At 30.8% G+C, this 25646-nt stretch overlaps 1 protein-coding gene and 1 pseudogene across 4 annotated transcripts in view; one reads left to right on the forward strand and one right to left on the reverse strand.

Annotated features, from left to right (window-relative positions):
• The window catches only part of LOC143190643 (disks large 1 tumor suppressor protein), a 676624-nt gene that overhangs the window by 171922 nt on the left and 479056 nt on the right, over nucleotides 1-25646 (forward strand). The gene's annotated exons all lie outside the window — the stretch shown is intronic.
• LOC143190647 (uncharacterized) overlaps nucleotides 12519-25646 on the reverse strand; it is a 31461-nt pseudogene continuing 18333 nt past the window's right edge.

The following is a 25646-nucleotide window of genomic DNA, read 5'->3' on the forward strand; positions in this document are numbered from 1 at the left end:
TTTATGAAATATGTTTAGTCTTACAGTATGACGTTTTATATGGAATATATTTAATATAATATACGCAATAAAGATATAATATTTATATACATAATGAAAGGTTTGGTACATATAGGTTATATTTCATTGTTAAATATATTTCGACCACATCTAATTAAGGACTCTTTAATAATTAAAAGGGTCGAGGCGAATTAATTGTGTTTTTGATGTAAAGGCTCTTATTGATAATATGTTTAATTATCCTTTGTTTTTTTTTGTATAATATGCTCTTTAACATTCTACTACATACGTTTTCAAATAATATACTAATTACACACCCCAATGATGAAAGAAACATTTCAATAATGTTAAGTCATGTGTTATTTGGTCTACTGAATTCGAAACTAATAATAAAAAACATTTCTGTAGAAAATCATTTATCAAACGCTGATCAACTGAAAAATAAGTTGGACGGTTTGTCATGTTGGACCTGATAGTGTCACCAAAAAAACAACAGGCATTTACATTTAGTAGTTTTATTATTATGGCTAAACATTGTAGCTTAAAAAAATTATTTTTTAGCTCCTAAGAAAGTTTTCCGAAATATTATTATTCTTATTTTTTAGATACGTAATCATTGGCAAATATATTTTCACCACCCAAAATACATAATGAGATGATTAAAAATAACTAAACAATTCCTTCATATTATATTATTTTTTAAGTTTCCGCCATCTTCAGTTTTTTGTCCCTTAATATATGACTAGAGCTATATGGTTGTCAAGTCAGGTTTTTATGAACTAGATATACTGAATATATAACATACACTTCTACTGTTATCAAACGCATAGGTACTATTACTACCGTGCCAATATTATTAGGTCCCTTTATGTAATTCTCCTAGAATATGACCGGAATATGTTAATTCTCTTTGCAAATAGCCCAACGGCCTTTAAGACATTTTTCAATTTGGCTTAATTCTGTCCAAATGATCAAAAATGATGCCATCAAAGTAGTTTTTGAGAACAAGCCAGATATCGTAGCTAAAAGTATCGTAATGAAGACCCGAGAGCTCTCTTGGTTAACGCAGTGGTCAAAACGAGAGAACGGTCGTCCTACCGTTGCGATAGTCGCGGAATCGAATCCTTCTGCAGCATATTAGTAAATGTATGTTTGTGATTGTTTATAAATATGACTATCAATATGGCAAGAGTGAAAAATCTGACAAGGAAGATAACCAGGGCGGATAAGACCGGATATTTTCCGATCAATTCGGTGGTAAGCTTAACGCCGAGAACCATAGTTCGGAGTCCTCATTAAGTAAGTAGGTCCAGTCTAGAAAAACCCTAATTAGAATCCTAAAAAGGAGACACTGCTCAATAATTTCAGACCTTTATAGTAACAGTTGCATGTAGACGACGTAGGATACTCCAATTTAACTCTATTTTTAATCACAATGGTAATATATCTCCAAACATATAAAGATATCTGCTAATATCACCTACGTCTCATAACAATTGAAGTACTACATTGATATTATGTTTAATTTATAGGCGGCTATTGTCGGAGAGAATGTGTTGGGAATTGATTGAGTTTGGCGGTCGGAGAGAAGGGAGGGAAGAACGGCTTAGATGGGAGGATGCGAAATATTTATTGGGGAAAAGGGCTCGACATGTTCGCGTGTGACAGATTCGGTGTATACAATTTTGTTCCTCGAAGGGTTAGGTTCCAAAGCGAACGTTTTTTGCTCGATTTAGACACAGTCTCGACTGAATTAGGCCTTTGTTTCGGTATTTTATTATAGCGAGATTGTTACTTGGCAGCGTTGGGGAAAATGAAGCGAGCATATGGTTATTCGGAGAATACCAATTGCCTTTGTCTTCTAGGTCTATTTTAGGGTAATACGTTTAAAATGTTTTAATTTAATCGAATGAAAAACCTTTAGTTTGCGCATGAATGGGATTTCAAATGTTATAGTGTTATATCAAATATTTCTGGTATGTTTTAGATAGTGTTGACTACTTTTTACTATCGACTGTTTCAGTCCCTATTTTTGGTTCGACTGTTTTTACTAGTAACTGTTTTCAGTCGCTATTTTCGGTCCAACTGATTTTATTACTATTTACTATCGACTGTTTCAGTCATTTACTTTTAGTTACTATTTTCGGTTCTACTAGTTCATTCGACTGATTTTTAACGTTCTGGCCTTGTCGTCCTAGCCGCGACCCTGAAAGTAATGCGCCGAATTTATGCTTACATAGATTTATAATTTATTTTACATGTAATATATGTGGTTTTATGATTTTTTGTAGTTTGCTTGTGAATAACTATATATTGTAAATTAATATAGCAGCGTTTTGGAACGCTAGTTTTCGAGGGCAAAAAAAATTAATTGTAAATGATAAATAGTAAGATTCTTTTGACTGGCATAATAGGTAATATTTTGGGCTGGTATAATAGGTAATACTTTTTTGATAAACTTTCACGATTTTTGTCCAAGCCACTTGCTTGTCAAAACTTTTTTCCGGAAAACTTCAAAACTAAAATTAGGTTCCAAAAGTTTCAGATATTGCATCGATCCAAAAGATTTGAAGAATTTTTTGCAGTAACAGTTTTTAAATTTCTTTTAAAAATATTAACGGTAAAGAGGTGAATAAAGTATATAAAATATTTGTAATAAATACATTTCCTGATAGGAAAACTCTACTTTAATATTCAACAATTTACTTTGTTAGCGAATGGACTATCTTAACAGAATGTGTTCAACTTTTAAAGCCCATTGAGATAATGACTGCCGAGTTATCTGGTGAAAGATATCCCAACGATGTCTTTAATTATACCGTTAATAAGAGGACTGCAACGTTCTATCAAATCCACGATTTTAACAAGTTAATGGGGAAAAAATAACAAAATTGTCTATTAAATGTCATCAATAAAAGACTGACAATTTAGAAATGAACACGGTATGCGGGAAATTCACATTTTTAGATCCTAGATTTAAAAAAGCAGGATTTGGTGTTGGAAACATTGCTGAGGCGATACAAAAAGTTATCACAAAAGAGGTATCTTCCATTCTAACTTCAAAAAATACAAATCTAGTTCCACAACTTGAAATTCAAGATACAACTACTGACCAAGAATGTATTGACATCTGGAGATATTTTGATAAAAAAAATGACTAGAATGAAAGAATTAATTATTCCAAGTACTGCAGCAACTTTACAGATTTAGCAGTATTTGTAAATTTCATTTATTGAGCGTTTAGAAAACCCATTGGATTTTTGACAAGGCCATAAAATGAAACTATCTGAATTATATCAGTTGCATGTAAAATATTCCTCTATAGCCGCAACATCTGTCCCCTGGGAATGAGTTTTTTCAAAATCTGGGCAAATAATTAATGATCGAAGAAATCGCCCCACGGGAGAAAAGTTGAACATGATAATATTCACAGTAAATAAAAAGTAATCTTTAGTTTTTAGGTTTTGTTTATGTTGTATTGTACTATTTATATTTATTATACTATGTGATCTAAAAATAGTAATTAATATATTAAAACACGATAAAATATTTGTGGTGTTATTATTCCATTCCATTTTACACATCCACAGAACATTCAGTATAAAATTAATCCTACTGCCTTTAAAATTATATTATTTAGTACACGTTAATAGAAATTAGTATTTTTTTCCTTTTCTTTTTTAAAATTATCACGTGAATATATATATATATATATATATATATATATATATATATATATATATATATCTATCTTGCTTATACTACCACTGGAGAATATAAATACATTTAAAATTAACTGCTCCAAGCATTTATCTCCGTCCGTTCCTATCTCACATTTTATACAGACAAGAATTCGTACATCTTCGTCTGACATCACGAATGGAAAAAAAACAGTCGCAACGTGTATTTGACTGAGAATAGTAATTTCATAGTAATTACTATTTTCAGTCGCTATTTTTTTGACTATCGACTGTTTCGACTGTTTTGCGACTATCGACTGTTTCGACTGTTTTCAGTCGATAGTTCCCAACGCTAGTTTTAGATATACAAAACTTTTCCTGTTCATTATTTTCGGAAATATTAAATGTATAGGTACAATAACAATACGATCTTTAGATATTACAGGTTTTGTATCAGTATCGCTTTTTCCATTTTCGTTTATTCTTTTTTCTTATCCGATAAGCGATATAAATTGAAAACGTTCATACTACTTTTTTAATTTGGCAGAATTTGCAAATACGGAATGCTGATTTAAAAACAATATAGCGTATAGTGGGGTTTAAGTAAAATAGGATACATTCCTCCACAACATCTCCAGATTTGGCGTGTGTCCACTTTCCTGCATAGTATATATCATAGAAAATAATAAAAGATATGAAACTATATTGTCTTCCTTTTCCAATAGCGGTCCATTCATTTCGAGTCGATCGGTACGGTCGATCAGATCAAAAAAACAAAAAGATCTAGAATATTTAGATTTTGTGTTACATTAATAATTGTTGGATTATTCTTGGTGGCCTAACATACATTGGTTTTAAAATATTGAAGAACAAGCGTAAGTGCAGAATGTAAGGTTAAAATTTTAAAAGTTATGTCAAATAGTTAAGCCAAATTTGGAACACATAATTTTCAACGACCTAGAATAGGTATCGACATATGCCAAAATTTAATGATAACAAGAACAGAGAAGAAAATGCTTCTTGTTGTGCTGGAAGTAGTCAAGTCATTAATGAGGCTTGTCCATCAAGAATAGTAGCAATAACTGTAGTAACTGGCAATAATTAGACATATATTTTAAAATAATATATTTTACTAATAATTTAAAATTTATTTTATAGCTAAGGTGTACCCAGAATTTGTTGAGGATAAAAGTCGAAGAATTGGTTTTAACTATATTGACTGTGTTTGATCTAAACGATTTTTCTCTTTTTTATGGTAATGTTTATATATATAGTTCTTGGAGTTCTTGTGGTGTTTTTATAAATATAGAAGGACATATAGAAATTGTGTCTATCATTTCATTTTATACAATAATTTTTTAAATAAAATGTGTTATTTCAAAAAAATTTCAATGTTTATTTCTGTCCTTATGTATAGTTTCAACATTAAATCATTTATTTATCATATTTGTGTATTTTTATTTATTAAAAATAATGATTATGTGTAATATGATGTTTTTGTGAAAATATGTTAGAATAGCTGGACATATATTAATTATATTTTTATTATTAAATCTAATAATCATGATAAAAAAAATTAAATAAAGCTGTCGCATGCGCCAAACTCGGATTATTCTCTGTTTTTAAATTAAATAAAATTTAATAAAAATTAATCCGGTGATGTTGTGGAGCAATGTAAATATGTTGTCTGGGGTGGTTTCAAAAACTTAGGGCTTAAGGAATATAGCATCGATGGTAAAGAAAATGTAGTAAAATTCCGAATGTGAATATAAAGATAGAGGTTCAAACAAAGGCTTTTAAAATATGTTTGTACATCCTATATGTGCTTATAAATGCTAACTGTACATAATATGATGCCGTCTATTTCGTCCATTATGATTTTCGTCGATAGTTTTAAATCTTTAACATAATCCACATTACATATACTACTTTGTAGTTAAAGCGAGCAATCTAAACTTGACAACCCTGTAATTAAAAATATGACATTAATTATAAATAATATTTAGTGTTTTCCTAAAATGGGCTTAGCCTTATCATTGTTCATTATTCAATTAATCTTATTCATCTTATTTGTATTAAAATATACAAAATTGGTTATTTTCCTCTTTGTTGCCCAAGCGTTCGAGAATATTCCTTACAAGATTTTAATCAAGAACGTAATTAATTAAATGAAATTAAATTAAAATGAAATTATAATAACTTCAAGATCCATAAAATTTTCAAAATTAAGCAAGAAATATAGTTACTATATTAGAAAATAATAAAGTGCCCAGGTCATAAGATGATGATAAAATTACAAACACTATGAAAGATTGATAAATATGTTTAATTGTATATTTTAAATAGCCATTGTCATTTACAATAACACAGATAAGTATTAGATTTAACAAAATTATCAGTGCCTCTTACGATTGGAATATATTATTTAAAAACATTCTTCAGACTAGACAGTATATATTTATGCTTGCACTATTCAAATTATTTTTTCAATTTATAAAGTAATTTATTAATACAAATATTATTGTATTGTCTACAACTTTTTCCCATCATTTTGGCCACATAACGTTTCATTGATTGAAAATGAGTTATATTCGGTTTTAGCGGTCTATGATATACTGCATCTTATCGACCCTAACATACATATAGCAAGACTCAATTTATAGTCATAAAGTGGCTTTTGCGCTCGAAGTTGTCCTAGTGAACTTTTCGCCTGTAGCATTAAGCCACAGAAATTTCTTATTTTTCTGACTGATTAACCAAGAAACCGTGATGTTGAAACCATTCGAAAATACATTTGAAGTCAATTCGTGTACACCCATATTTATCTTTATCCATAACTCAGGAAAGAGTTGGTCATCAAAACTGCCTGTTTCTAACAAAATCTATTTGAGTATTTGAGTTGGGTTTTACTCCAAAACTTTTGAAACCCTGAAAGAGGCGAGATCCCTCATACAACATCACTATAAATTTACAAAAGTATTTGATAGGTTTAGGCAGCAGATTTCTAAAAAAGAAGAACGTTATAAACAACTAATATCGAAAGGGAATTTTGTTTAGGTTCTGTATACACTGAATAACTTAACTGAATAATATTTATATCAAAAAAAATTAAACTCTCCTTTAAGTTGTTTAAGTTGATATTTCACTTTTTCTTCAGTAAATATCGGACAGATCAAAATATAGGCAAACATTTATCATAATTGTTATATATTTTATATTAATATTTTACTATTTATAAAGCCACTTAAAATTTAGTTTGATATAAATAAAATTACTGCCAGGAAATAATATGATAGCTATCCTTTTAAAGATAAATTAATGGAATATAAATGAAGAATTGTGCAATTTTATTTAAAAATATAGCTTTAATTAAACAATTATTCCGTTATCAAATAAGCTTGGTTTTTATTAAATCTATTGTTTTTTTTAAATGTCTTTTTAGGTAAAAATAGGTATAAAAGATAAAAATTATATTAATACATAAATGAAGTAATGAATATATGTAGATAAAGTGAAACTAAATACGTAATTTGCCTATATCGGACACATATGACTAATAAGGAATTATAAATTATTAACAGAAGTTTGGTAAATATTCTAATATTTATTTTTTATAAGTATTTTGTTAGCCAGTTTACTCCTAATATCAGTTAACATCTAATACTCATAAATGTTTACATTCTAGTTAAATCTTACTTTAGTTATGCTGCTTAAAATGACATAACCAATAAAACCAGCTTTAAAATTACCGGTTTTCCGTTGTATGTCGTTGTATTTATCCATACAGCATTCTTTGAAGCGTTTCGTTAGTGAAAAGTGATAAAAATATTGTAAAAATCTTCGAGCTAATTCCCAGGCATCGAACATTCCACGGTTGCATCCATTCATTTTAATTATTCAAATGGAAGTCATGTCCAGGTTATCGAAAAATGCAGACGAAACTTTTCATTCCCACTACCAATAACAGCATTGTTTATACCGCGCAGGGGACTGGCGAAAAATTACACGTTTTATCAGTGTCGGATTCGCTACAGTTGGAGAACATGAAATTTGTTAGGTGATTTGACATGCCAAATGAAGAATAACATCTGGATTACTTATATTCAGAAAAATACCTTTGGTATGAATTATTTTTAAAATTGAATGATTTCATTAATGATGATTATAAAATATCATGACATTTAATTACAAAGCATCCTTAACTGTTAAATCATTAACCATAGTGAGGACATACTTATAGAAAAGTTAAGGAAATCGTCAACGAAGGAACATTACAGCTACCTTATAACTTCTACCTCTGGTTTGACCATTTAAATAGAACAACTTGTTTGTAAATATAAATGTGATAATTTGATTTTGCAAAATGATAATATTTAACTACATGTTATAAAATATCTGAATATCTTCATAGCATGCTTAAATAAGACGCTTTATCCTAGCCACCATATCCGACAGACATTGCGTATTCTGATAATATGAGCGAATAACTACACAGTAATTTACAAGAGGATTTGAGCAACCAAACGCTGTTTATAAGGTAAACTGGAAGGCTGAATCCAAATCAGCTATCCAATATTCAATAAATTCATAATATTACTATTTTTGACAACATTTCGAAACGATGGCCTCAGATCAGTGGTTATACATTTTCTAAACTTTGCGCCAGCTATTAGTTTTGGAATATTAGGACCGACAAATATTCCTTAACAAATTAAATCAAATCTGTACTATGTGAATTTTGCGTTGCGACTAAATGACAAAGATCTAATTCTAGCAATTAATGGATGCTCGATTTCTCAAGTAGAACCAACTAAATACCTTGGCATACATTTAAACATCATGTTAGACAAAAAATTGAGCAGATTGGACTCAAAGTCAAGCATCTCTACTGGTTAGTCGGCAGATGCTCTCGATATAAATTAAAATTAAAGAGATAAGTTTATCAATTTAGTCAATCATAAGGCCAATTTGGACTATGGGTTGGAAATGTTTCGTTGCTCTAAAACATCAACGTAACCAACGAAGAGCTGCACGATGACCTCGAAATCAAATGTATATGCGAGGTGATCTAAGATTTCGCCTCGAAATAAAGTTGGTAAGTCACAGCAAAGTAAATTTTCTGTTCTGTGATCTCTGAAGAATGCTCGCTGGGAAGAGATTTTCGTCGAATGAAAAGATCGCCGAAACTGAGGTCTATTTTAAAGCAAATGGCAAATCGTACTACAAAAATGGTATCGTAAAGTTGGAGGGTCGCTATAATCAGCGTATCACCCTTGACGGGAATTATGTTGAATAAAAAAAACTCATTTTGCTAAAAAAAATTGTTTTACTATGGTAAGCCGGGGACTTTTCAATTGACTTGTTACATTTTAATTACACATGGAAGATGAAGTTAGTCAAGAACTAGCAATATCACTAAGTGTTAGTCAAGACTTTATACATAAACGTTGAACATGATCTCCTAGGTAACTATTTGAATATTTTGATTTATAATAACTGGAAAAATGGTATTCACCATCATTGCTCCAACTTATATTGGCCATTTTAATATTAAATAATTAATTGCAATAATTACGATTTTTCTTCTTAATAAAATCATTATATTAAATAAAATATCCATGTACATAGGTTTGGAATATGTTATTCTATAGCGAATTTTTTGTGGTCTGTTATAATAAAACAATCACAATCTTATACACAGAATATGTAAAGAAGCAAAAAGCTTAGCCTCAGTTGCCTCGTCAATATCGCAATCAATCTGAAATTACGGGACGTTCCAAAGGGAATTGAATAATTTAGAATTTAACAATCAATCATTTTCAATTTGACACGTCTGAGAAGTCTGCACCCAGTCGATAATATAAATTGAATATCGGATCGATCTAGAGCTTTTTGTTTTATTAGTTTCCTCTACGGGTACGGTTTCGGCTAGAAAATTTAAATATGTTAAAAATTTAGAAACATCTCCGATGCAGATTATGTACTGCTGCGATCAATTTATAGTAAAGCTTTAAAAATAAAATCTAAATGGGTTAATTGTATTAGACGCCTGCATATATTTTAATCAGAGACAAAAATTGGTGAAAATGCGAAGTGTGTAATTAAGCAGCTTTTAAACAATCTTACTTAGCTGTTAGGTTGAACGTTTTTTAACCCTTATCTGCTTAAAATAACAGTTTTTACAATAGTACTGTTCAGTTTTTCTGTATCTATGAATGCTAATCATGGAATACTCAAAATTGCAATTTCGACATTCATCACTGTTGTTGATTGGCTGAAAATATTTTATGCCAGCCGATTCCAACTCATAACTTATGGTGATGCAGCTTCACGATCTTCAAATTATCGGTATTGGTTTCAAAAATTTCAAACTGCTGATTTTAATGGCACTGACAAAGAGTCACATAGAGAATAAAAACGTTCTAACACAATGAATTTGAACTCCTATTGGAGGAAATCCCACCTCACCTGTCAAAGATCTTTGGGACGTAATTACAATTATATATTTTTAAGAACATTATTTGATTTTAAGGAAAATTATAATGTTTTTTCTCTTGTGTAGTTTAGGCGTCGTGGCGTTGTAAAGCTTTAGGGTCGAATTTATTCTGTTTTTTGTAATGTTTGTTACATGGGATAAAAATATGACTTATATAGACAATATAATATATCGTATTCTATCGAATGTTTGGTCAAGCCAGGATAAGATCAGAAAGATGCCCAGAAAGACAGAACATTAGGATTACCAAATAAATTAAAGAATCAGCCAAAGAACATCAGAAATAGAACAGTCAGAACAGAAACATGCATCAGAATTAAGAAGAAAGAAAAAGATAACAATAATAATAGATCAAAAACAAATTCAGATCCAATGACGGAATCAGTTTTAGCCAAACCAGACTTAACCACCACAGTAAAACATATTTTTTTGGCAAAACAAAATACATAGTTTTTTTATGCAACATACTTCTCTTTAAGGGTAATACACTGATTATAGCGACCCTCCAACTTTTCGATACCATATTTATAGTACCTTGCTTCAATGATTTGTCCTTTGCTTCAAAATAGGCCTCAGTTTCGGCGACCACCTCTTCTTTCGACGAAAATTTCTTTCCAATGAGCATTCTTTCGAGACCTGAGAACAAGAAATAGTCGCTCTGGGCCAGATCTAGAGATTGCGGTGGATGAGGAAGCAACTCGAAGCCCAATTCATGGATTCTTGTCATAGTTCTTACTGACTTGTAACACGGTGCTTTGTCTTAGTGAAGCAGCACTTTCTTCTTCTAAAAGCGCGGCCGTTTTTCGTCGATTTCTTCCTTCAAATGGTCCAATAACGCTAAGTAGTAATCGCTGTTGATGGTCCTTCCTTTTCCAAAATAATCAATGGAAATTATTCCATGCGCATCCCAAAATATAGACGCCATAAACTTGCCAGCCGCCTGTTATATTTTCCCACGCTTTATAGCGGGTTCATCGTGTGCAATCTACTCAGATGACTGTCGATTGGACTTCGGAGTGAAATTGAGCAGTATTTCATCCACTGTCACATATCGATGCAAAAACTCGGGTTTATTACGCTTGATCGTCTTCAAACACTGCTCCGAATCATCAACTCGTCATTGTTTTTGGTCTCAAAAGTGAGCTCGCCTGGCACCCACTTTGCATAGAGCTTTCTCATACCCAAATATTCATGAATGATATGATGTACACGTTCCGTTGATATATTTAGAGTGTCTGCTGTTTCATTCAGTTTCAATTTACGGTCATTCAAAATCATTTTGTGAATTTTTAAAATGTTTTCTTCGGTAACAACCTCTTTTGCGCGTCCACTGCGTTCACCGTCTTTGGTGCTCATTTCACCACGTCTAAACTTAGCATACCAGTCCGTAATGGTTGAATTTCTTGAGCAGTTTCTCGAATCTCGGCATCAAGCCAAGTTTTTGCTTCTACTGTATTTTTTTTCCTCCAAAAAGCAATATTTTATCAACACGCGAAATTCTTTTTTATCCATTTTTTTCACAATAATAAAAGTTGCTTATCTCAAAATGCTATAATTCAAGAACTAATGATCCGACAGCTGTCAAATTAATACACGCAACTTTTGATGCTTAGGGTTAACTAAAAAACATGTGGATTTAATTCTAGTAGCGACATATATGTGTCAGGCCGGATACTCTTCAATTGATCTGTTACTAAATCGTATAATAAATGAATTCCATTCAGTTCATAATTATTTTCACCATTACATAGCGATTTTACTTTCTTTCATTTTATATTGTTTTACTATATATTTAAATAGACAAGCCTAGCCCGTCTTTGTGAATTTATTTACGTAAAGAAGAGAGAAAATATATTTTATTAATAACATTGTTTCCTCTCTTTAGAAATTCAACAAGAACTATGATATAACTATAACATAATTTTATAAAAAAAGTGTAAAATAATATTATATAGCACCTTAGTATTTTAAATTGTGAAGTGAGTCACTATCATTTCTTCACTTTATGAGGACTATAATTGAAATACCACTTATTCCATAACTTATTCTATAAGATTCTTAATTATTCTGATTATAATTTTTAATTCGAATGTATCAAACGCCTTTAGTTGTTCGAGGTTTACACTAGTTGTTACACTTATATGCTGCATTGTTTACTTCGACATAAATTTTCAAATTTAGCCTCCAAATTTTAAAAAGCCATTTGTTATATATTTTTGCAACATATATCTTCACAATGTGTGAGAAGTCAAACAACTTTATAAAAATTACTTTTTATTTCATATATATCTTGTTTCAGTATATAATACAAATATTGTACACAATATATCTTAAATATTAATTCAATGAGCTAAGATGGCAGGACTTGATAATTTGGTATATGCTAATGGGGCGGAAATTTTAGCAATGGGAGAGGCGTACGCCAATGGAGCGGCGATCTTAGCTGGAGCTGCATCAATGATAGCGTGATTTGCTAATGGTTCCTTATGTACAACGGCATTGAAACCATGCACTGGATCGGCAGCATATTCCACGATTCTTCTAGTACCATCAGGTTCATTCAGTGAATAAGATCCCTCAACATAATCCCCATTTCTAGTTTCCGTTTGGGACTTGATGTCTCCCGTTAGGCTGTCATGTACGTCGTATCCGAAAGAGTATTGTGGATTTGGATCGTATTCTTCTTGCTTCACGATGGCGGGTTGGGCCTGAAAATAATGTAACCCGTTAGTTTCGGTTTAAAAAATTAAACTCAAAGTACCTTGATCAAAGCTGGTGCTACTGGTTGAATTGCTTTGATTACTGGCGCTGGTTGATATGCAATAGCCGGGGCGGATTGATAAGCAATTGTGGCCGGTTGTGGAGCCGAATGATAGGCAATAGTGGATGGGGCAGGTACTGAGTGGTATGTCGTTATACCTTCTGGTAAAATTGGAGCAGATGAGGTATACCTGTACGTTTTAAAATTAAATTAAAATATAATCTAGTTAAAGAATTATTTCATAATTTAAAGAAGTAATTCGTAAATTAAATTTACGAGATACTTAGATAATTTGATAATTGATAATAATAATAGATTTACTTAGATAATAATATATATTATATGGTTTGGTTTCCAATAACATATAATATAACTTTAATGTAACTATCCTTTAAAACAATTCGATTTACTAGAAATATTATATTTTTTGGATAAGTCGAATTATATTTTTGCATCAATAATTACTGATATTTTACCTGACATGTGCTAATTCGGGTGCTGCTAAGTGAATCGGTTGAGACAATATATCTTCGGCCCGTACGCATACCATCAGGCCAACTATAACGAACAGTTTAACTACCATTTTTTCTTACTTGATTTCTCTGTATTACTAAAAGTGCACTGAAATATGATACTGCATCTGAAAATGCTGCTCGTTTATATATGAAGATTGGGCAGTATGGGCCACAAATTCAAACCAGTTTTTGTGGAAGAAGAAAGGTCAGTAACATGTTATGTCATGGGTCTTATTGCCTTATGAAAGCAGTTATTAAAAAAAAGTGCTAAAAAAATATTATATATTTTTTGAAATTATCATTGTTCTACATGCAATAATAACATTTTCTCTGTTCTTGAAGTACCACTTAGTTGCAGGTTCACGCTGCAGTATTACTCTATCATAATAGTCTTTCTTGCTCTGTATCTCTTTAACAAGGACGATTACTGTTCTCCATACATCTCCAACATTTCACTCATAATATTTTATTTAGTTATCGGGCCATATTTGCTATGGCTATTTAGAATATTTATATCTACCCTAAGCGGCAACCTCATTTCTTTATAGCCTCTTCTCGTTTAATTTTTTATCAATTAATTAATATGTATATATATATATATGACATATATATATATATATATATATATATATATATATATATATATATATATATATATATATATATATATGTCAGTGTCATTTTTGTCGGTATTTCTTTCAATAATCCTTGCCATAGTGGTGCCTAATAGAATAAGTTTTTGTTATTAGACATTTGATGTGAAACCTGTTAATATGTTATTATTCTAAAAGTGTGATTTTAATTTGTGAGTGCAGTAAATATACATTGAATGAATGTTCGGAGCTCAAAATGTCTCTGTATCAAACCACTAATATATCTAAATAATCTTAATTCAGAAACTGAACCTTAAGACCAAAGTGCATCAACGAAACAATGAAATTTTGTGCAAAAACTGCAAGTATTTGAACACTGTTTCGGCAATATGAGCAATATTCCTCAATGCTGTTGAGAGTATACCAGTCTTTTTATATTTACATTTAAACCAAGAGACCCCCTACGGCATTTGTAAATTGAGTTTCGATATAGTAAATAGATAGAATCTCGTCTTCGTTTATTCATATGATTATATCTTTTCATGTATTATATACTTCCTATTGAAACGCATTTAAATAAATACGCGTTAAATGAGTGCCTTGTTTAGTGAGTCTCCGATGATAAAAGGTGTCTTAAGTTCCTTCGTTTTACTTTTTTTAACTTTTGGAACGCAATTAGCTAATAATGGGATACAAATTATTTCAAATTCTGTATCAATATAGATAACTCTTTATAACGCTCAGAACCATGATAGTAAATTAAGAGGGCAATGACGTGACATTGAAATGTATCAATTTCACTAGTTCAGATCTATCGTAGAACTCACAGATTAGAATAGTTCCTTTTTATATGACAAATACGGTGGATGCTGCAATAAATATCTAACTTGAATGTAGAATCATACAGAAGAGTAGATTTGTCTAATCTCTAAATATATAACACTTAACAATTAAATATTAATATTACACTAATAAATATTAATATATTCTTTCGTGAATGTAGCCAGCTTCCAGGTAAAAAATTGTATTTCAACGTCTCCCTCTTTTAGCTTAAAAAGCATCCAATTATCTTTATTATAAACATAAACTTATACATATAATTTATACATATGAGAACTCTCTCCTGAAAGCTATTCCTATTTTGGCTCACATTCGAGTCCAGAAAGATATTTGTCTTTAATTTCAACATCACCATTCCATAAACCTAGAAAAAGATTTTATTTTATGTAGAATCTATTGGAGAATTGTTACTAAAAATTACTACAAGAATTTGAAACACTTCAGTTGCAACTTTTCAAATGAAAGCAGAACAAAATTTTAATTTGATAACCCTTTTACTGATGATTTACTTTGACTTGATATCCTTAAGATAATTCTTCCTATGACTTTTAATTTAGATATTGATATTTACTTATATCTTGATGTTTTTAAGATGATTGTTACGGAAAATAAATATTTTCCCGATTGTTAAAACTATTTTTCTTCATTTGATACTGTATTTACTTATCTAGGAACAATAATAACCGTATAGGTAATAGATATTTTACTGCGTTGCTAGTTCTCCTATCACGACTAAGCAAGTGCTACTTAGTTAACAAATAAACAGTTAAAAAGAAGTTTTGTATGAAACTCAAAGCATTATAAAATGAATATTATTAATATATGACAATTCCAGTCTCTTTATATTGGTTGGCTAGGTGAGGCACCATTATATAATAACAGTTAATGCTGTTAGATGTATCTTTTGAAACTAAAAGACAGATACAACAGCAATGTCATGTTAAATATGTACAAATCAGGATAAGTTCTGTGAATAGACAAAACACACTACTTTCAGTGACACATTGTCAGTAGTCGGGGAGCTTCATTAGTGGCCGTTGCCGTTTCACAGGCGATTGAGAGGTAGGATCAAATTATCGGAATGTCGCCATCTTTGTCGCCTTCTTGGTGCTTAAATTGGTGATATCTACATCGCGTTAATTATTAAATTTTGCTCAATGGGCGCCACATGGTTCTTGGCTTTCTCTAAATGAATCATAATAGGATACAGAGGACTACTTAGAAGGTACAAGGAAAAACGAATATAGAATATAACTATATATATTAGTTTATATGGTCATTGTACTACATAAATGTATGTATTGAGATGCAGACCTAAACTAAGACTTAATACTATTTATAAACTAATATAATACTAAAGAATTATATTAACAATTCTACAATTAAATGTTCTAGAGAATGTAATTTTTATTATAAGGATAATTTTGTTACTATTTACTATCGACTGTTTCAGTCGTAATTTTAGTTACTATTTTTGGTACTACTTGTTTGCGACTGATTTTTAAAGTTATGGCTCTGTCGTCCTATCCGCGACCTTGACAAAAATGTACCCAATTTATGCTTACATAGATTTATATGTAATATATGTAGTTTTATAATTTTTTTGGTAGTTTGCTTGTAAATAACAATATATTGTGTATTAATTTCATATCATTTTGGTACGATATCTTTGAAAATTGTTAATGTAATAGGATAAAAAGATTAAAATTGGGAATGATAATTAGTAAAATATTTTAACTGTTTTTATGACAATAATAGGTAATATTTCGATTACTTCAGATCATTTTTAAGTATGTCATGCATTAGCTTTTTTTCTATGATTATGTATATGTTTAATTTTTATATACCATTTATGGTTATTATGCAACTTTAGTTTTTAGGTTTAATTTAGGTTCTATTATATTGTGTATATTTATTATAGTATATTATTTAAAAATAGCAATTAAAACATTAAAATACAATAAAACATTTGTGAGGTATTATTCCATTCCTTTTTTCAGATTCTCAGAACATTCAAACATAAAAGTAATTCTACTTCGTTTAAAATTAAATTTTAAATAGCATGTTATGTATAATTATCATAATAGTATTCAGTCATTATTTTCTCCTTCTCTTTTTTAATGTTAGTTCGTGAACGAATTTATACATCTCCGTCTCGTTTATACTACCGTTGGAAAATATAACCACATATAAAATTAACTGCCCCAAGGAATTATCTCCGTCCTTTCCTCTCTCATAATTTATACAGGAAAGGACTCGCATATCTTCGTCTGACATGAGGAGTTGAAAAAAAAAGTCGAACCGTGCATTTAACTGAAAATAGTAATTACTATTTTCAGTCGCTAATTTTTTGACTATCGACTGTTTCGACTGTTTTCAGTCGATATTTCCCAGCGCTACTTTTAACACAACCTAAATTATTGAATAGTGAAGTAGTGTCAATATTGAAATATAATCTTTATGTTAAGCACAATATTTTGGTTATCAGTGTGGTTGTACATAATTGTGTTTTATATATTTATTTATTTAAGTTATTTATGTTAATTAGAATCTTATGTTTATGCAAATTTTACAAATCAAGAACAATCATTGTATACGTCAGTTTCATTACCTTCGTCATCGTCCAGCATAAACGAGCAATCCCCGACGGATCGATGACTTTCTCATGCAAATTTTACGAGTGTATCTAGTCCACGTATTACCATACATCTTGTTATGGTGACGCCTCTCGCGATGAAATCGTTCCGCCTAACTGACATAAAGCCCGATGTGGACCGAAATTTTTATAAAATATCGACATAAAACGAAGCTAGGCGTCGAGGCGGCAAAGGGGAATAGAGGGAGGCGTCGAAATATGGGCACAACGAGTGCCCTTCAAGACAGAGAATAGTTCGAGATTGATGCGCGCTCGCCCGTGAACGTTGTAATTTATTTTTGTTCGAGTATTCACACGTCTATCTCTAATAATTCTTTACTTTATCATTCTTTGTCGTTTTTTCTTGCTTCTTTTTCTACTTTTCGTTATTTCGCTTCGCTCTGCTTTGATATATCGGCTTCATTTATGCGACATGGAAATTGATTTTCTTTCTACATGAATCCATTATATAAAATGTTTTTCCAGTGTATTTGTGCCTAGGGAAGCCGAACAGATTTTCTAATATTTCTATATTCTTTTTATGAAATTCGTTACCTTATTGGTGTATTGGTACCGAGCCCAAACAATACAAGAATAATAATATTATTTTGTGTCTTATACAAAAAATTAAATTACGAACGAAACAAATCTAATTTGTTATTATTTGTTATTAATTATTAAAATAATATTTTAAATACATAAATAGGTTTAGGTAGATATTAAGCTAAAAAGTGTGTATATAGTAGACTATAAAACACGTGAAGTAGATAGGTTAAATAAGGTTTTTGTTTACTGTTATTTAGTTATTACGACGATTATTATATACATATTTTATTTTACAATGTTTTTTAACACCTTTTATCATCCAGGGTTTATCTGAATTTGACCTACTGTTTAAGGTAGGCTGCGAACCACGGTCCTCAGCATTAAGCGAACCAACTTAGAAATGATCCCAGAAGACATGCGGTCTTATCTACACTGGTTACTGGCGTGACTGAGATCATTTTCCTTGTCGGATATTGCAGTCGTATCTAAGAACAATCACAAGTGTTAAAGAATCATAAAACATGAATTTACGACCATACCCCAGCAGGATTCGAACCCGCGATCATAGCAACAGCAGATGTATCGTCGTATCGCCTTTACTACTGCGCCAACCAAGCCGGCATAAAAGTTTTCGTTTAAAACGTTGTTTCACGTTGCAAAAAATAACTTACCGAGAAATGAAGACAAGTTAACGTTGGATTGGTAATCATTCCGCAGTTACTCAAAATATTCCGCGGCATAATTTAGTGAAGTTCGGACAAAATTATCTCAGTTTAGGTTGTAGCATCACCTAAGATGAATTAAAAGACTCTCAAAATCCTCAAGCTATGAACTATTAGATTTATAAATCATACATTCTGTTAAAAAAGTCCATGGATTATTGGATTCATAGTTCAGGACGTAAGGCAACCAAAGATGTATTTGTTATAGACAATCTTGTAGTTGTAGTTGTGTTTACGCTGTATTTACATTTTGAGAACTTTGTTTAGACTAGAAGTTCACACGGTGGTGCAAGTCACCTGTTCATTCCGCTAAAACAAAATAGTAATAAGGAGAAATAAAAGTATTATTAAGTCCAATACAAATTAACAAACTAAAAAACATACTTGAATACGCAGAGATCCCTATATAACATAAAATATTGCCACTTAATTTAAAGGAATGCGAGCACCAAAGGGGATTGAAATTATGCTATAAGCGTACGAAAAAATCCAGAAAAAAAGCAACTGGCGCTAAGTGATTCGGAAATCGGCACCCTTTAATCCTTTTAAAGCCCGACTCATGTTCTGGAATTTAAGCAGACGAAATCTCGTGCGTCTGGAGTGTTGGCCAACGCCTAATGGAAAAACGAACGACACCGTCGCATATTTCCGAAATAATTTACCAGGAAATGGCAATCGAATTGACAAGCTTCCCGACGGAGGGTTATTACTCATGCAAATACTTTTAAATGTTCTTTTCATTTCACAGGATTTCATAATAACTGCTCTTTGATGATGATCCATAATAAACTATTTAAAACTGTAGGTGTAATTATTATCTTCTTTTATATATCGGAGATAATCTGGTATTAAGCTATATTTCATTACTCAACACATTTTTGTGATCAATTTTTATTTTTTTATATATTTAAGATAGTTTCTCAAACGGCTGCAAAGATTTTTAAAAAAATATAGGATTAGGCGTTTTTAGGACAAGATCTGTTAGGATTTTACTAAAAAATAGATATTTATTAGAAATATTTCATTATTAAACTAATAACTGTACGTTTAATAAAACAAAAACTTATTTTTTGGCGAATGTTTATTAAGAAATTGATAAAAAATGTCAATGTATGGTCTCCAAATTATACTATTCCTATTTCTGTCTCCTTTTTTCCTTCTAATTTTTGAAATAGTTGAGGAAAATGCAGCGTCAACAAGTAGTTGGTGACTGTTGTCGTCTACTACTGTCTTGTTTTAAATATTTTGAAAATAAATAGTATTTTATAAAAATTGTGTTATATAGAATACTTTCGGGAAAAACACTAATAAATCCCGGAGAAATATCGTCAGTAAGAGACAATCAGTTTCTTCAGTAAATATCAGTTTCTTCCTACAATATATTAAATTTGTTAAAAATACGCGTCCACCTATAGTCATAGGGCATAATTATTTTGTTGACGTGTTATATTCATTATATTATTATTAAATTCATTATTATTTTTAATTTTATTTTTGTATCTTGTATTATAATTATTCATAATTTTAATAAATCATAATTTAATTGCCAAATTTTAAAAAATTTAACAATTGAAATAAATATGGCGTGTATAGAGATTGAGACAGTCAAAATTTTATTATTGTGTTTTTGTTTGTGTTATTTTATTATTATCTTTTTACACTATTACATTAACAATCTTGAAATATATTGTCACAATATATTATAATATTAATATACAATACATTGTTATTTACAGACAATCTACCAAAAAAATCATAAAACTGCATATATTACATATAAATCTATGTAAGCATAAAATGGGTACATTTTTGCTAAGGCCGCGGCTAGGACGACAGGGCCAGAACATTAGTCGAATGTGTGAATGTCGAGTGAAGTCAGTCGAATGAAACTAGTAGAACCAAAAATAGTAACTAAAAGTACGACTGAAACAGTCGATAGTAAGTAGTAACAAAATCAGTCGGACTGAAAACAGTCGACTGAAACAGTCACTGGCAAAAAGTAGTCAAATACTAAACAGTCGATAGTCAATTTCAGTCGATAGTTCCTAATACAACATAAAATATTCTTTTATACATGTCAACATATAAGCTTATATAAATAATATTTGAATTGCTTTTTCGTCCATAACATTACTAAAATAAGCAGTATTTTACATATGTGGCTGATCATCAACCAGAAAACAGTGAGATGGAACCTTCTAGGATAGTTTACTCAAATGAATGAATGGTTTGAATTAATTTATTATAGAAATTTCAGAAGAGTATGTTAGTTCATGGCAATTTCAGTTCATTTGACGGCTTTACACCCTAAAGAAGTTGTTATAATAACCATTTTATGAAGAAAGATTATTTCTAAGATCTACAGTTAATTTCCAGAGACGTCAAGCTATGGTCCTCCCGAAACTTATTGACATTATCCAGTCTCACGGGTGCATATGATCAAAGTAGAGTACCTAGTAAAGTTTTTGTATATGTAACTTGAAGCATTTAATACCGACAATTTATTACTTTAATAAAGATATGATAATTAAGTAAAGCTTTCTAAAATATACGAATTTTTTAATTTTACATAATCAACATTTTTACAAACTTTTTGTATATTTAAGCATTTTTTATCCTTTCCTGGTCACTTTACTTTCCAGATCTAATTACCAACGCAGTTCCGTTGTGAAAATACATTTACCATTTCATTTGATGAAGTCATTACAACAAGTCAATATTATTTTAGAAGAATGTGTTATATAGTTAATTATAATTAGCTTTGGGAACTATCGACTGAAAACTACTATAAACTTTCAGATGCTATTTTCAGCCCGACTGATTTGACTACCTTTTACTATTGACTATTTCAGTCGCTACTACATAACAATATATTGTACGTTAATATAACAGCATTTTGCAATGATATTTTTCAAGATTTTCGGTTAAGGTAATGTGTCAAAAAGATTACAATTTTTAGTGCACTTATGTTATCTTGGCAACTTTCTTTCGATTTTCCTAATATTTCAATGTCTGTTCAAGCCTTTTGAATGTCAAAACTTTTTCTATTGAAGTTTCAACGAATAATAATCTTAAATTATTCTTGAACAATAAATAAAATTATTAGTGTATTTAAAAAGAGATGATGGTTAAATATTTGGTAAATATTATTGAGAATAAGATTGATTGAGATAATGAGATAAATATTTAATGGACATTAGTGCATTCCCCTTTACATTCAAGTCAAGTATATAAAATATTTTACATTATTCAAAAAGAAACTATCCTTTTGAACGTAGTATAATCCAGTTTTCTTAAACGAATATATTATGTCACTGTTACTATCCAAATGTTAAAATACTATGAAACAAATTGGTATCAATTCCATAACTTTTTTCATTCTGCCACTTGCCAATTTAAAATTATTTCAAATGAATTGGTCTATACAGCATAGAGAATCTAACAATTATCAAAGCCCTTTCCTCTCTCAAAACTAGTACCGCAAGCAATTTGTACATCTGCGTCTGTTATCTTTATCGCGAATAAAACAATAGTTTTAGCGTGCATTTGCCTGAATTAGAGCAATCGTTAGTCTGCAGACCCTGTGCGTTGGGACATAGTCGTAATTGCCCTTCGGGTATAATCTTGTACGATGGCCGATAAATTTTTTTGCCATATGGTCGCAGTTTTCGATGCAGCATCCAAGAGAACTAGACCGTTGAGGTTAGACTTCTGGTAATAAAAGTTGTCTGCTGTTTCATAATTTTTTTCTATGTTCATTATTGGATGTTGCGTGTTTACTACTAGGTATTAGAATAGTTATTGAATATTAATCATGTTAGAAGAAGGAAAGAAGGAAATTTTTGAATTAACTACTTGGTGAGTTGATTTTTAATTATAAAGTGTGATAATTTTATTGAAGAATGTTGATGAACAATTTTGTTAGAATAATTGAGATTAACCGTGTGTTCATATCAGTTATGAATTAATATAGTTGCAAAAATAACTTATTGATACTGACTAAATTGGTAGAAGTAAATAAATGTGAATATATGCTACATAAAATCAAAACAGTGAATTTAAATATGATGGCAAAAGTAACATCATAATCTGATTCTATTTAAATATGTTTTTGATTTAGACATGAATGGAAGTGTATTAAAGTAATATGTATGTTGACTTGATTGTTATTTTAACTAAGGAATGATATATACACTTTTTATAGTTCACAAGGGTAGTATTACAAAAGTAAATGAATAACAAGTATAAAAACGCATATTGAATGTAAAATTTTATTGGGATTTAACCAATATTAATGGAAAGTTTGATAGTAATCTGCAAAAAATTATGTAAAAGTAAAGTATGTAAAAGTTATTTTCAATTTTCTTGTTAGAATGACTCTACGAATCCTTTTTATCTAATCTATAAGTATAATAAAATAATTAAATTGGTCAACACAATACTGTACAAAACATGAACTCATTACCTATTTTATTTTAAATAGAAAGGCTCTTTGTTCCACTTTTCTGCCTTTAGAGTAGTAGCTGTTAGATCATTGTCAACTCTTGTCAGCACATTAATTCTTAGAGTATCTCTACCAGTCTAGCATTCTGCAAAATCCTATCAACAGTTAGACTTGCAGTTAATTGATCTTTGTGTTTATTCTCTTCGGCTTTTGTCCATTTTTGTAACAAATCTCATATTTATGCCCCGAATATGTCTCAATATATTCAAGGGATACTTCACCTAAAATAGATATTATTACTAAAACATATAACGACTAAAATATACTTCTAATTGTTACCAGTCAATGCTATTGTTACTATTTTTGACGGACAAACTCCAATAACGAATTGACTACCTCTATCTGGTGGCTGACGTACTGTAGATGTGTAGAGAGGTATGTTTTCTTGCAGAATTAATCCACTAAATTTTCTCTATAAATGTAATATTTATTTTAATAAATTTATTCCAAATTATTTAAATAAAATCAATCGAAAAATCAAAGGATACTTACTTTTGGACATCCATTTTTAAAACCAATTGTTATTGCTTTTATTATTAAAAATATGCTCAGCGGTCTACCCCACTGGCAAGCAGTAACAAAAATGGCGATCGTCCGGCGATTATTTCCGATTGCAAAATCCGATTTTACGCGAGCGTACAGGGTCTACAGTATAACGAATACTCTGAAATAGTAAATACCATTTTGAGTCGGTAGTTTTTTGACTATCGACTAGTTCGACAGTTTTCCAAATATCGACTGTTTTCAGTCGATAATTCCCAACGAAAATTATATTTAACATAAACGAACAAAAACAAATTTCTTGACGATTAAATATTAAATACACATGAATGCCTCTTTAAAAGACTTCCGGTCGGTGTTATCATCTTTAACCAGACGTCCCTAACGCGTCAGGCCCATAATTGATTGATGCAGGTTTTTTTCGGGCCAGTCAAAGTTACGGTAAATCATTTTTTTAACGAGTTTAAGATGTCGACACAGCCGCAAATTTTAAGATAACATGGCTCAACAAGTTCTATTTTCACGCCATCGATTTTTAGGGTCTCGGTAATTATTTCCCGCTGATGGATAACGAATATTAATCGGTAAGCTGGCCTTATTTATTGCTGTCTATAGTCGCTTATGATATATTCATGTTTGATCGATTGAGTTTTTTCCTCAACGTTTTATAGCCATAATTACTAGATTCACCACCTACCCGTCAAAGATAGAACGATAGAACGCCATCTTAAATGTCGTCATTGTTGTCATTTGTTTTGTCATAGTTTCGTCATTAAAGATAGTTGTCGAAATAACATATATATATATATATATATATATATATATATATATATATATATACAAATGAATCGTTGTTCGATCGTCCCGCTAAAACTCATACTATACTTTTGGTCTTGAATTATTTGTGGAAGTCCAGGGAAGGTTTAAAAAGTAAATAAATATGAAATTGTGCGAAATTAAATCAGAAAGGCAATTTTGTATTTTCTCGAGGATCGATTGCGACAATCTACGTGCGCGAGAACTTTGTTATCTTTGGTGATCCTTTGTGACAATGACATTTCAAATTATGTGCCTTTTTTTTGTTAATTTTTTGTAATAGTGACACTTTACTGCTAAGTGCCCCAGAAATTTCTCACTTTGATTAATTACAATTTACAATGCCCAGGAGAAGACGACCTGACTTGGTCGTCGCAGTCAATCAAATATGCGAAGAGCTACCTCACATGCTAACCGCACTGATGACCAGAGAGAGCCATATCAAGAAAATAATCGTATTGCTATGTCAGCATTGCGTTCTATAAAGAGTGACGATGAAGTAGATAGGCTTAGCATGCAACGTGTTCGTGCACATCAAACACAACATCAGCGAGCACGACATAATGAAATTGAGCAATTCCGCAGACACAGTGCTCCTGTGATCCTGGAACGAGCTGCATTCCACTATGATGCGGCAATAGATTAATGTGCTGAGAAATCGATAACAATTGGGGAACTGAAAATAATTTGTAAATATTTCAAGGCGTTAAAATACAGTGGTGAATCTACTGAATTATGTTGTGCTGGAGGCAAAGTAAAATTGCCACAATTGGTCCCACCACCAGATCCTTTACGCTCTTTAGTTTCTGGGATTGGAAATGATTCTAGGCACTTCTTGGCCAATATTCAGAAATATAACAGATGTTTCCAGATTACATCATTTGGCACTATACATATTTTACAGGACAATTTCATGCCCACTTTTACACAGTTGACCCAAAATTGCATGCAGTGGTTACCAAACACATGATACATGGGCCTCGCGGAGTTTTCAACTACAATTCACCCTGTACGGTTGACGGCAAGTGTCGGCGATC

This window comes from Rhynchophorus ferrugineus, unplaced genomic scaffold (assembly GCF_030347505.1).
Source record: "Rhynchophorus ferrugineus isolate W39M unplaced genomic scaffold, kcgeb_rfMv2 rfM2, whole genome shotgun sequence".
Taxonomy (NCBI): domain Eukaryota; kingdom Metazoa; phylum Arthropoda; class Insecta; order Coleoptera; family Curculionidae; genus Rhynchophorus; species Rhynchophorus ferrugineus.